Below are 14,213 nucleotides of genomic sequence, written 5' to 3' on the forward strand. Positions count from 1 at the left end.
GTCAGTTTCTCATGCGTTGCGCTTTTGTTTTACACAGTACAAGTCTGTTACTAGTACGGTGTTATCCGTTAATTGAACGTTGTTCATCCTGTATATATGCATAAATCTTGCGGTCATTGTGTGTTTTATGCACCCAGTACACCGATCGCGAGAGCATCGAGCAGCAGTGGGGAATGCCTTTCGTCACCGGATAACTTTCTGTCACAGTTTTTATATACATTTGGCATCCGTCAACGTTATACGGTGTAGTGTTACTTACACATAAGGAGTTAATGTCAATCTACGCCACATTGCCATTTCTTTGCAGTGCAGGTCATGCATACTAATAACATACACTACAAATCAGACTGTCATTGTATAACATAGATTCCACTTTAATATTAGGTTTAGATGTTTCTTCAAGATATATTAATGATTTTGAGTTTTTATTTGGTTACAAATATGAACAGTTTCCAGAGATATAGCTTTATTTTCAGTGTGGAATTGTCAATCATATTCTCTGTGGCATGCTGGCATTATCAACAGTCACTTTAGGTGACACGAACCTTTTCAAGATCATTAAACTTTGATTCCAAAGATTTCATTACATGTTCTATGAAATTCTCCAGATATCACTATAATTATACAAGGCAGTTAACCAATAATAAGGTAAGATACATGTGTTCCTAATAATTTGCTGAAAACCATGGTCACGCAGTCATTTCAGTTTCATCATTATAGCAGTTACTGTAATGACTGTGTTAAATGTCATTGAACATTACTGATGTAAAAGGTGTATTATACTGTACTGTTTGTAATCTAAAATGCTACAGTACAATTGTATACTGCGATTCACATTAAACAAGAACTGTACAACGGTACAAACAGTCATAACTTGCCGATCGGTCACACATTAAACCAGAATCCACCTAAAAACCGGAATACACTTTCCATAACTAGAATACACCTGTATCTTTTTAATTAGATGTATTTTTGAAGGTTTTTTGATATAATTCAATCATATATATTATAAATAATTAACATATGAAAGTAAAATAAAATACGTTCACTCAAAACGGTAACTGTGCGGGAAATTATCATAACCGAAATACACCAGTATTTTATGAATAAATGGTACTTTTGTAGCGTTTATTGCAGAACTCATTTGTATATAATATAAATAATTAATTTACAAAAGGAAAATAAAATATGATGATTTGTCAGTTTCCGCATATTAGTTGTGTGCTAAATTACACGATTGTTCTTAGTATTCATATATTACAATGTAGTTAAGTACTTTTTGTTTTGTGTGGTAGCAGCACATAAAACACATGACATGCTGCTGAAATAAGAATAAGGTCATTGTATTTGACAGGCATCGTGGGATCAGATTCTCCCTAAGCTGTTGCAACCGGGTATACTGCTTAGATTGGGGGGGGGGGGGGGGGGGGGGGGGGGGGGGGGGGGAGGCAAGATTTACAACACGTTAGTCAGAACTAGTGCAGTTGTACATATAGAAATACTTCTTGAGTTCAAATAATTATATTTCACTAATATATACTTTTCCCTGTCCTCATTTAGATAAAAAATCTTGAGACAAATGTTTGAAATTTAAAAAAAAATCAGACAATTTCATCTGAAGAACTTTAAATGCATTCTGTCACTTAGCACTTTTTCGCAGTAAACAATACTTGGTTTACAGCCACATGTTTACTGTGAAAAGTACCAAGTGAAAAAAAAGAAGAATAAAAATCAACTGTTTGTCAAAAAAAAAATAATCCTTTATACCAGATACTGATAATGATATCATACTTAAAAAGAAACCAACTTAAAATGGCACAATTATTGAAAAATATTTGTCACTTGGTACATATACTGAGTGCAAACTTAATATAATTCGGTGCGAAAAAGCGCCAAGTGACGTAGGCACTTAGCACTGTGTCGCATTCAAATGGTATATCATTTTCACTTAGCACTTTTTGACCATTTTGTTATAAATTCATTTAATGACTTGCTATAATCTTGATATTTTTACAGGACATGGGCAAGGTCATAAACACCTGATATATGAAAAAAAGTAATTTTTTCAAAAAATGTCACTTAGCACTGTGTCGCATTCACCCCTCGATATATTGACACTCAGCAACATTTACATATCTTTAAACGCAAAAGTAAGTATACTTTAAATTCACATCCCTTATAATATGATTGAACAATACCTAGCGTGTGACACGGTTATTGCCAGGCCCCTTATCTGTAAAATATCTGAACAGTTCTTTCGTCCATCCGTTACAAATTGTATGTGGCAATCCGCACTATAAAATTTCAATATATAAATTTTCATATTCATTTGCTTTTGATTCGTAAAAACATGGCAGTTTCTTAAAGCTGAGCATTCACTCTGTTAGTCTGAACGTTATCTTTTAAATTTTATCCCCGAATATCGCGAGCTTGTTTAGCAGTGAAATAATTCTAGTTCAATATCGTATATTGTCTAGTCCTAGTATATTGACAATGTCTACCAACGGATTATGCTTTTCATTTCTCAGTAACAGTTTATTTTCGCACAAGTTCATTTCTTCTTTTATATCATCATTATACTTTACGTGATTTTGAATTATAACTAGAATATTTAACAACAGAGGAAAATTATATGTTATTCCCCATATAGTTTATGAGATCGGAAGTAGCATGGTGACGTTGAAAATCCAGTAAACTAGAACTGCCGAACTATGTATTTTTCCACATTTATCTGATAATGATCAACTTTATGAAAGTTTCATTTACATTAAAACACTGTCATGACGTCACTTCTTTGTACTAGCAGTACTGTATTTTTAATATTGGACTGTTTTCAATGGGACTCAGTACTGTATTTTCCACGTGGAGTCCAATATTTGTTTAATATTGGACAGATTATTTGATACTGGACTGCACGAGGAAACTGATTAATATACATATTCAATTTACTCGTGTAGCCCAATATTAAGCAATAGTTGGATTCCATACAAATACATTACTGTAATCCACTGAAAGCAGTCCAATATTAAAACACAGTACTGAAAGTGAAAAAGAAAATTATTATGAAAACAAAGTTTTATGTATAGATGCCTAAGCAATACGGAAGTAATCGCAAAATGTTTTAAATAACATTATGCAATTTTTTGCATGCGTCGACGTAGTATTACACCCTAAACGACACTTTCCTAGAGAAATAAAACTTCCCTTGAATATAATTACATTGGGCGCGCATGCCCTAGCAAAGATTTTTAAGCCTTTTAACAGTTTAATGCCTGGAACAGGAACCTATTAAATTATGCGTTTATGAAACGCGTGATATTCCGTAAAATGGGAACTTCCGTGTTCCTTTCAGAATATAAACGTTTATAGCATCCTACATGTAACAAACTACATTTATTTCTTGTGTCTGAAGCATTTGCTCACATTTTTTCAAACTACCTATTTGAAAAAAAGGAACATCTGCAAATAAGGTGCTCCAGATTTTTCAAACACATTCACGTACATGCCTTAGTATAAATAGAGAACGATAACGAAAACATTATCGGAAAAGTCGATTATGTCTTTATTGGTAATTCAGGGTTTACTTCATGGTAAATCCGGGTATTTTTATAGACAATACGATTCAAAAGTAGTACAATTATTTTGTCACGGATAATGGTTTCACTACCCGATTCCCCTTTTCTCAATAGTAACATTTAAAGACCTGCTCCAGTCCTACCTTTTAACCGTACATTGTCACTGAAAAAAACAAGAAAATCCTGACTATGAACAATGACGCCTGTCAAAATAGTCTATTTTATTTAAAATTCTATATAAAATACCTGTGGTTTTGAGTGCTAAAGTGTCGCGCGTGGCCGTTAACTGTTACCTATTGTAATCATGGGTTGCATACACACAGTAGAATTTGAATAGCCGTGGAGCAGGGCTTTAACATGTTATTGTTACAAATACCGTGCAACCTAAGTTTTATCACAATGTTTTGGAATTTTGTACTCGTATATTCTATTTTGATTTAAATATGCTTTATCGCTCGGTGCAAGTGCTGGACAGTATGTAAGAAATGAGTTACTATTCAGAATTTCTAAGTACAAAAAGGGTAATAATTTTGACAAAATGCATATCAGAGTTATGGTCATTGGCCACAGTCACCTAATGATGATAAACGAGTGTGCAGAGTTTTAAAGCTGTAGCTCTTAAAGTTTGTGAAAAAAGGGTGGACCTAAACAAAAATTTGTACCAACGCCGACACCGACGACAACGATCAAGTGACGACAATACCGCGTAGATTTTTTTCAAAAATCAGACGAGCTAAAAACATCAATAGTATCATTTCGTATGGTTTGGACGTACCAATAGCGTATATTCCATAACATAGTGAAATGGTCTATTCTGTGTGTCTCCTTGCACTAAATTTGAAGATTTTCGGGCATATTCATGTACAGCCCAGCAAAAACTGTCATGAACTAATAAATCACAAAAACAGTATATTGCCAGGCAGGTAAACAAATAACCCATTGTGTCATTCAGTGCACATGTACGCAGCAGTCAATTTTCTCCGACTTTCCGATTCCAACTACGCTTTCAATGAAACACTATCCGTATCTGCTATGCTCTTGTTAATATGAACAAGAAAGTGTTTCCTTGCACACGCTTAGATAAAAAGAACAAACTCACTTTACACTTGCCATGAATTAAAATAAATCAAGTATTTGTTTCCGAAATTCACAAAATTTCTTTCCGTGCTCCACCACTCGTGAGAATACTATCGATGAAATCAAATAATAAAAAATTGCTTATTCCGTACATGAGTTAACACAACTAATAACAACACGAGAATCCAGGGCTAACAAAAGTCCACTATTACGAAGGCGAGAAACACGAGAAAAGCGCAATTGTGCATTATGAGAAAAACGTGCATAAAATGGTCATGAGGATATACAGAGTATCTCAAAATAGCACAGCAACTGTTATTAAATGCAGTAAAGTAAATGAAACTGAATTAATTTATGAATGTTTTATGTCAATGGTTTATACGTACTTCTATTGGTTGTGTTATAAAAACAATGTTTGAAGTAAGATATAAGCCTCAAACATCCAATATTTAAAATACTGGACGGTCCTCAGCACTGACGCGCTTTGAACAGTCCTGTATTTTACATATTGGATCGTTTTCGTCTTATATCCTATACATATAAAAAAAGCTTTATTTCACACCTATATATTTTTAACCAATTGGAAGCCTTTCTTGCTATCACGTGACAATACAATAGAAACCAGTATTGTACTGTGTGTCACATTTTCTTAATTATATATAGTAATATCCGAAATCTACAATCCACAAACTCCATATTTTTTTCATATTGGACTCCAGTCCCAAAAATCCATATCTTTTTCATATTGGACGGGACAACTCTTGCGATTCCTTATAAGGAGATTTGGAATTACTTCCCTTCTATATAGCGGCAGCAGTAAATTTTTTTGAAAAAAAATTGCGATAACTTTCTTATTTTTTTAACGAAACATGTTAGTGTAAGCACTCAATTTCTTAGTTAGAACGTTTCCTATCCAGTTATTATGGTTTCGGTTCAAAATTTCACGAAAAGATGTTTTCGAAATTTTTTGCACCGGGAGTAGATCTAGATCTAAAATCTATGTGTTATCAGAGAAGAACGTATTTTGAATTAATGTGTGTTGTTGTTTGCGAGTTAAAATGTGTGAAGTTTTGTTTTCTACATCTATCTTTTTTTATGGTGTGAAATAAAGGTAATTTAACAGTGTTGAGTACAATACTGAATTCTATTGGACTCGTACACAGCAGTAATAATCCATATTTTGACTCGGCATTCGCTTCGTCCAAACATGGATTATTACTGCTGTGTACTCGCCCAATAGAATTCAGTATTGTACTCAGCACTGTAAAATAACCTCATATTATTCTACCACATGCAAAACAAACTCAATTAACGCATCAATTAACCGGAACGTAATCACTGACGTCAGGATTCTCTAACGATTTTCGACGTCATCGACTTTGGCATCTTTTGAATTTTCTGTTGGCAGCGAAAGGGTTAAATTGTAGCTGAAACTTATTTTACATTTCCGCATTTATAGTCTGTGCCGAATTGTCTGGAAAAAAATGAGTTTGTGATATTTTATGAAGTTAAGTGTTTATTTCATTTTTTATTTTTTATTTTTTTTTGAAAGTTTAAAGCCTCTAAAAATCCACTGGGAAAGATATTTCCCTTGATATTCTTCCATCAATGGTTTGCAGTTTTATACATGTTGTAAATTATTTATATATAACTTGGTATTCAGTTGGTATATGTCAGTCACATCCTTTTAAAATGTAGAAAAAGTTAACTGGACCAAGATAAATGAAATTGGATTACAAAAGAGGACCAATGACGTTATTTTTTTTGAGAATAAATTGAAGTACATGTACTAATGTAAAAACTCGGTAATGCTCAGCCAGAGTCATTTTTAACTAGAAATGACAGTATTTATACATATCAGCATGTGTAGTAAAACTTTTCCAAATCTCAGGAATTTCATACAATACTAAAGACGCTTTTTAGATGTGGGTTCTTACCATTTCCTGATACTACAAGAGATTGAGGAAGTAAAGGCACTTCGGTTTTGTTCTTGCAGCATTTTCTTTTGTATAATTCAACTCAAGTGTCATCAGTTAATCGACATTTCAAGAAATTGTTAAACCAAACTGGTAACTACAGCATAGAAAGGAAGTAGATTTGAAGATTATTTCCCCTACAGGCTTACTAAGGTCTAACAACGTTATTGCCATATTTACAGTTGGTAAGCCTTTAAGCTGGCTTTGTTGAACAAATGGTTACATGCATTTAATTATTAATAAGTGGTCATAGCTCATGCAAGTTTTCTTAAAGAAAATATTATAATAAGGCCTTGTTCAGGACTCATTCATTGGGTAATTGTAATACTTAAGTTCCCTTTTTGCAAATTTAGATGCACACATATTACACCAACAAGTTCATATGCTGAAATTTGGCAATTAACAATGCTTGTTTGTGTGAGGCTGCAGACAGTTTATTGAAGTCATATCTTTTACTATTATACTTAAAGTAATTCAAAACTCCTTTTACAACAGTATTCTAATTTATGACACTATCATATTTTACTTGTAGCAGGCTTCGATGTACAGTGTTCTAGTTTAGGTGATGATGTTAAAATGAAAGGAAAATCAGATACATGTAACTATGGTGGCATATTTCTGCATACGATAACCAGATAAGTTTCGCGAAAATCTATCGAGTTTTCACGAAAAACAAAAAAAAATATTTCGCGAAAACATAAAAGCTTTTCACGAAAAGAACTGCAAGTATTAAGTGGAAAAAATTGTGTTAGTGCCCACTTCTGCATAAGAAAACCAGATAAGTTTCGCGAAAATGGACCAAACTTTCATGAAAAACGGTAAAGTTTTCTCAAAAATAAAACGTTATTTTCGCGAAAACATTTTATTTTCACGAAAACCTTACCGTTTTTCAAGAAAGTTTGGTCCATTTTGCGAAACTCATCTGGTTTTCTTATGCAGAAAGTGGCACTAACGCATTTTTTTCCACTTAATATTTGCAGTTATTTTCGTGAAAAGCTTTTATGATTTCGCGAAAACTTTTCTGTTTTTCGTGAAAACTCGATACATTTTCGCGAAACTTATCTGGTTATCGTATGCAGAAATATGCCGGCATACCATACAAAAACATGCTTAAGACATGCAACTTAAAATAGTATCAATTATTTAAAGAAATTGTATCTATTAATCAAAACTGACAGAGTGTAGCAAAAGTCCCTGCTGCAATTAATACCTATTAAAATGTAAGAAAACACAAATATGGTGATGAAATCAGAGTTGTTACATATGGTGGCATATTTCTGCATACGATAATCATAATGCTGTTATGAAAATTTTATGAACTTTCGCGAAAAAATAATACTTTCCGCGAAAAACTGAATAAACTTTCATGAAAGTAGGAGAAAGTTTTCGTGAAAATATTATCAGGTTATCGAGACTAGTGGTCGAAATAGTGCCCAGTACTGCATAAGATAACTTGACTTCTGTTTTCATGAAAAAAGAAAGTTTCGCGAAAACAACGTTTTGCTGTGCCATATTTCTGCATAGAATTTTCGCGTAAAGTCTTACAGTTTTCGTGAAAATTATCAATATTTCATGAAAGAAATTCTTACTCCCTAAATGAAAAAAAAAAAAAAAATCACGATAGTGCCAACTCCTGCATACGATAATATTTTTTTCGCGAACAAAACTTGTTTTCATGAAAACATGTACGTTTAAGATAGCTATTTATAGCTACGATGCAAATGGAACTGTTCGGACGTATAGACTGGACTATTCTTCATACTTCTGAAAGAAAGGTAAATTAAATTTATTTAATTGATTTAAAATAGCTCTTTAAAGTTCCTGAGTGATCGTAAGCAGTCCATAATTGAGTCTTTGTATTAAATAAGGTGAAAAAGGCTAAAGGAATGTAATATTGGCTGATTCGGACCAGATTTTTTCGGTTTCATAAAGGTACCTAATAACAAATAACAAGGAGAAAAAATTGCATTTATGAGTATTAAGTATAATTTCTGTGTTTATATTCTGTAATAAATGTGTTTTTATATTTAACTTTATGATGTGTGTGTTTATTAACAATATAATTTTGTGTAAATACTGTATGAAAAAAATGCTAATGATAAATCATGATTTGCAGTGCTGCAAATGAATAAGTGCTGAGTTGGATAAAAGAAAGACTATTGACCTAATAGCCGAGCTATTGTTGGACTTTCTTTTCGACTCGGTGATTTTCTTTAAAAATTATGAATGCGTCTGGTACCAGAAAAAAAATGAAAATTGCTATTTAAATGTTGTTTTTTCTCAAAGGAAGTGACTAGCCTTCCATTGACCAGACGGCTTGTGCTACATTTATGACCCTATCTCCTTGAAACTCGTTCATAGTGTTTGTCTAGGTAACCTCTAGACCAAGTTTGAAACTGGATCATGTGGAGTCAAAAAGCTAGGCCAGTAGGACAGAAAAAGAATCTTGTTAACTCTGTCCAGTCGACAGTTTAAGCTTGAAACTCATGAGAATTGACCAGAATGTTTTTCTTGTTGCAGTCTAGGTCAAATTCAAACATAGGTTACATGGGGCAGTCAAAAACAAGGTCATACAGTCAAATCAAAGAAAAACTATTTGTGTGTAATGTGTAGCATTTTTTGACTGGGTACTCATGACATTTGATCAGAATAATCTTCTTGGTAAGGTCTAGGTCAAATTTGGGTATGGGTCATCTGGGGTCTAAAACCAGGTCACCTGGTCAAATCAAAGAAAAATCTTGTGTATACAAAAATGGCTGCATTTTATATTTAATGTGCATGAAACTTGGTTAGAATGTTTGTCTCTATGAAATCTTACCAAACTTTTTATCTGGGCCTCATTGGGTCAAAAATTAAGTCACTAGGTCAAATAAAATAAAAGCTTTGTACATTCTTAGCGCCACATTTTCTATTCGATCTTCATTAAACTTATCAGAATGTTTGTTATTCTGAAGTTTTTGGTGATTTTGAATCTATGTCACTTAGGGTCAAAAACTAGGTCACTAGGTCATATCAAACTGAAAGGAACAGCTTGTTTACACTCTAGAGGCCACTTTTTGCTCCAGTTTTCATGAAAATTTGTCAAAATATTTGTTTTCATGAAATCTTTGAGGACTTTTAATCCGAGTGTTGTGGGATCAAAAACTAGGTAACTAGGTCTAATCAAAGAAAATGCTGGCTTACACTCAAGAGGCCACATTTTTGCTGCACTCTTCATGAAACTTGGTCAGAATGTTTATCTCATTGAAAACACATAATAGTTTGAAATTGGGTCATATGGTTTGGTGGAAAACATGGTCACTAGGTTAAACATGCTTACCCTGTTCTGTTGTGTTTGGGCCTACACAACCTATTATCCCTATTGATTTTGAGGTCACTATTTCAAAGGTCAAGATTACAGTGACCTTGAACGGACAAAACATGGTTTTTTGATAATAACACTAGAGGGCTTGAACCTGGGGTCTCTAAATTTGATATGGAGTTGGCCGTCCCTGGCAGATGTTGTCTATTAATTGTGGGGTCAAAGGATAAAGTGCAACTCAAAATGTTCCAAACTTTATACAAAGGTTGGTCATCACCCGCAAATGATCCCAACTTTTCAACAGACCATCGTTGCTTGTGGAACATATGTGTTTTACAAACATGTCTTGTTTGTAAAGCTGCAGTCTGATGTTTGGTCTTAGAATTCTCAAATGTAATGGTACTTCTAAAAGTAAATATAATTTACTGGACACAACTAAATATCGATTATGAATAAAAACAACAGTGATTTATATTTTTTAGATGACAAGCTATACAGGTGTAGCTACTTACCAATAAATAACATTATAGCGCTATACTATCATTCTGGCTTCACTATCAACGAAATTAGAGGATTTTTGGCTACACAACATGATACAGTACTCAGTGAACGTCAGCTACATTATATTCTTAGAAGAGTAAATCGACGAAGACGAAGTAATTATTCAGGCCTTGAAGACATCATAAGAGCCATTCTTCTTGAGCTTTCTGGTCCTGTGCGTAATTCAGGATACAGGCAGATGAGACAGAGACTTTAGTCACTCATGATGTGAATGCTTCCTTTGAGCTTGTTAGAATAGCACTTGGTGTTATTGACCCAGTTGGAGTGATAGCTAGGCGTTCTCACGGACACGGAGAAGAATTTACACAAATAAGGGTCCAAATTTTGCTATTCACCTGAACGGTTGGGATAAACTGAAACCTTTTGGAATATCAATTCATGGCGCTGTGGATGGGTTTTCCCGGCGAGTCTTGTGGCTAGTGGCATGTGAATCAAACAAAAATCCCCACTACATTGCAAAATCTTATTTTGACTGTATCAGAGAGATAAACGGCATTCCTGTTAGGGTGTTCGCTGATCGTGGGACTGAAAATTCCATTGTGCCAGATATACAGCTTGTTTTGCGATGGGATGATGAAGATCAGTTTCAAGGACAGTCTAGTTTTGTTTATGTTTCTTCCAACAGAAATGTTAGAATTGAAAGATTTTGGAGATCTCTAAAAGAAATGAATGGGGATTTCTGGATAAACCACTTCAAAGACATGTGTGATTTGGGGATTTTCGATAATTCAGATAATGCTCACATAGAATGTGCACGCTTTTGCTTTATGTATCTGATTAATCAAGGGCTAGCTAATGTCCGTCGACTGTGGAATGAGCATCGCTTGAGAGCTAGTAGACAGCTTGAATGTTTAGCTGGAAAACCTGACGTTCTTTTCTTTCAGCCAATGATATATGGGGGAAGAGAATACAAGCTCCCTATTCCTCATGGGTTTGAAGGCATCTCGAGGCAATATGGTCGATCCCCTCAGCGAAACGGTGTTTCTGAAGAAATCTATACTTTAGCAACACACATCATCGCAGAAAAAGACCTAAAGTTTCCACCTGATAATGCTATGGAAGCCACGGTACTGTTCACGGAAATAACAATGGCCTTAGACGATTTATAGATGCATTGCAATCTATAGAAGTTAATTCTGCGACGTATTGTTCATTTATATATATGTAGTATTTTGCTGAATTAGGCCAAATATATATGAATCTTGCCACTCATAAATTTTGTTAAATAATTGTTATTTTCATAAGTAATCCAAAACAGTGTACAACCTGACAGGACAGGTGTTTCCTGCGTTAAAATATTAGTTAAATGTTATTTGACAGCAGGCATTTATATAACACCAACACAATTGACAATAACATTATAAATAGAGTAATAATGATGAAAATTATTTGTTTGCATTTAATTTTCACATTATCCCACATCAGGCATGCTTCAAGAACCTGAAGCAGAAGCAAGAAGATGAGTTATTGTCATCATTTGATCGGCATCTGCGTTGGCGTTGCCAGGTTAAGTTTTATGTTTAAGTCAGCTTTTCTCCTAAACTATCCAAGCTGACTCTGTACAGCAAGAAAGTTAACTCCGTCCTGCTTTTTGCAAGAATTATGGCCCCTTTGGACTTAAAAAATATCAGACTTCTTGGTTAAATTTTATGTTTAGGTCAAATTTTCTCCTAAACTATCTAAGCTATTGCTTTAAAACTTGCAACACTTGTTCACCATCAAAAGCTGACTCTGTACAGCAAGAAACTTAACTCCATCCTGCTTTTGGCAAGAATTATGGCCCCCTTTGCACTTAGAAAATATCAGATTTGTGTTTAGGTCAACTTTTCTCCTTAATGGAAAAAGCTATTGCTTTAAAACATGGAGCAGTTATTCGCCATTAAAAGCTGACTCTGCACAGTAAGTACCGTAACTCTACATTGCTTTTTGCAAGAATTATTTCCCCTTTGGACTTAGAAAATCATGGGTATGACAATACTTCTATTGTAAAGAGACAAAAAATCAGATGAGCTTCTGCACCCGCAAGGCGTTGCCCATGTTTTTACTTTTGTCATTTCACTGGTTTTGCTAATAACTATACTTCATTTTAGTTTTTCACACTATCTTAATAGGGTGAGCTAAGCTTAAAATATTTGCAGTTTAACCAACAAAAGTATTGCAAGTCAAAACTGTCTTTGTCTTTGCTAATATACTGGTATATTTCTTTCTTATATAATATTCAAACGTATCATACCGTAAGACACATAATGATGTTTAAAGAGACTAGAAGACAGAAACATACAAGAAAATAAGCAGACCGACCAATACCTGACATGTAATAATTTGGAGAGAGGGGGTTAAGGCATATGTAAACACGAACATAAAAACAAAGTTTTAAAGGTGGTCAATCACATTTGAGCAACATTTTAATGATATATGTCAGGTTTTAGCTCACTTGAGCACTAGGTACTCGGGGTGAGCTAATGTGATCGCTCACTGTCCAGCATCTGTCCGTCCATACTTTCCTTTAAACAACATCACTGAAACCATTTGGTTGAAATTGATGAAACTTGGCCTGAATGTACCTTGGCTGGTCCTCCTCTAAAGTTGTACAAATGGTTCTGCTTAGTTGCACATAGGGACTGCCAGCGCTAAAAATAGAAGTCTTTATTAAACAACATCTCTTAAACTGCTGGTCCGATTTTGATAATTTCTTGTGTGATCCTCTACCAAGTTACCAAGTTCGTTCAAATTATTCCGATTTGTCAAAAAACATGGCAGCCAGAGGCGGCGTGGTCACTTTTCCTTATATGTATATAGTGGAAACTTTAAAAATCTTCTTGTAAGTGGGTATAGGAATGAACCGTAAAACTTTGTGTCTGCTCCATATAAGTTAAACCCATTGAAAGATTTTCGTGAAACTTTGGTCGAATGATCACCTCATCAAGACGGTGTGCATAACACATGAGAGAGCCATGTCAGCTCAATGTCGAGGTCACAAATACAAGTCAAAGGTTTGAGCCTTCCATTTTGTATCTACCCGACCCCTTAAAGGATTTTCAGGAAACTTTGGAAAAGTGATCACCTCATCAAGACGACGCGCAGAACCCATGAGTCATGTTGGCTAAAGGTCAAGGTCACAGCTCAAGGTCAAAGGTTTGAGCCTTCCATTTTGGTTCCACTCTGTATCTCCTCAACCCGTTGAAGGGACTGCCTTGTTCAAATTATTCCGATTCCTCAAAAGAACATGGCCACCAGGGGTCATACTCACTTTTCCCTATATGTGTATATATAGCGGAAACTTTAAAATTCTTCTTGTATAAAACTGCAAACACAAATGGTCCTTCTATGGTCCTCTGCCAAGATTGTTTAAATTATTTTAACTCCTCAAAATATATGTCTGTCAGAGGACATGACAAGTTTTCCCTACAAGTATATAATGGAAACTTTAAAAATCTTCATGTATGAAACTGCAGTGCTTGCCCAATTTTGAAATAGTTTCGCACAAATTGTCCTTGTGTGACCCTCCACCAAGATCGTTCATAGCATCTTGATTTGTCAAAAAACATTATCTACAGAGGGCGTGGTCACTTTTCCCTATATGTGTATGGTGGAAATGTCTTGTATAAAAATGTTGGCCCGATTTGAAAATCATTTCAAATAAATGGTCTTGGGTGACCCTCTACCAAGATTCTTCAAATTATTTTAATTCCTCCAAAATGTGGCCATTTTCCCCTATTATGT

General features: G+C 34.4%; 1 pseudogene; it reads left to right on the forward strand.

The window, feature by feature from the left end:
* Positions 1–10,377: 10,377 nt before the first annotated feature.
* LOC123558434 (uncharacterized) lies at positions 10,378–11,599 on the forward strand (annotated as a pseudogene).
* Positions 11,600–14,213: the final 2,614 nt, after the last annotated feature.

Source organism: Mercenaria mercenaria, unplaced genomic scaffold (genome assembly GCF_021730395.1).
Source record: "Mercenaria mercenaria strain notata unplaced genomic scaffold, MADL_Memer_1 contig_4938, whole genome shotgun sequence".
NCBI classification, from domain to species: Eukaryota; Metazoa; Mollusca; class Bivalvia; order Venerida; family Veneridae; genus Mercenaria; species Mercenaria mercenaria.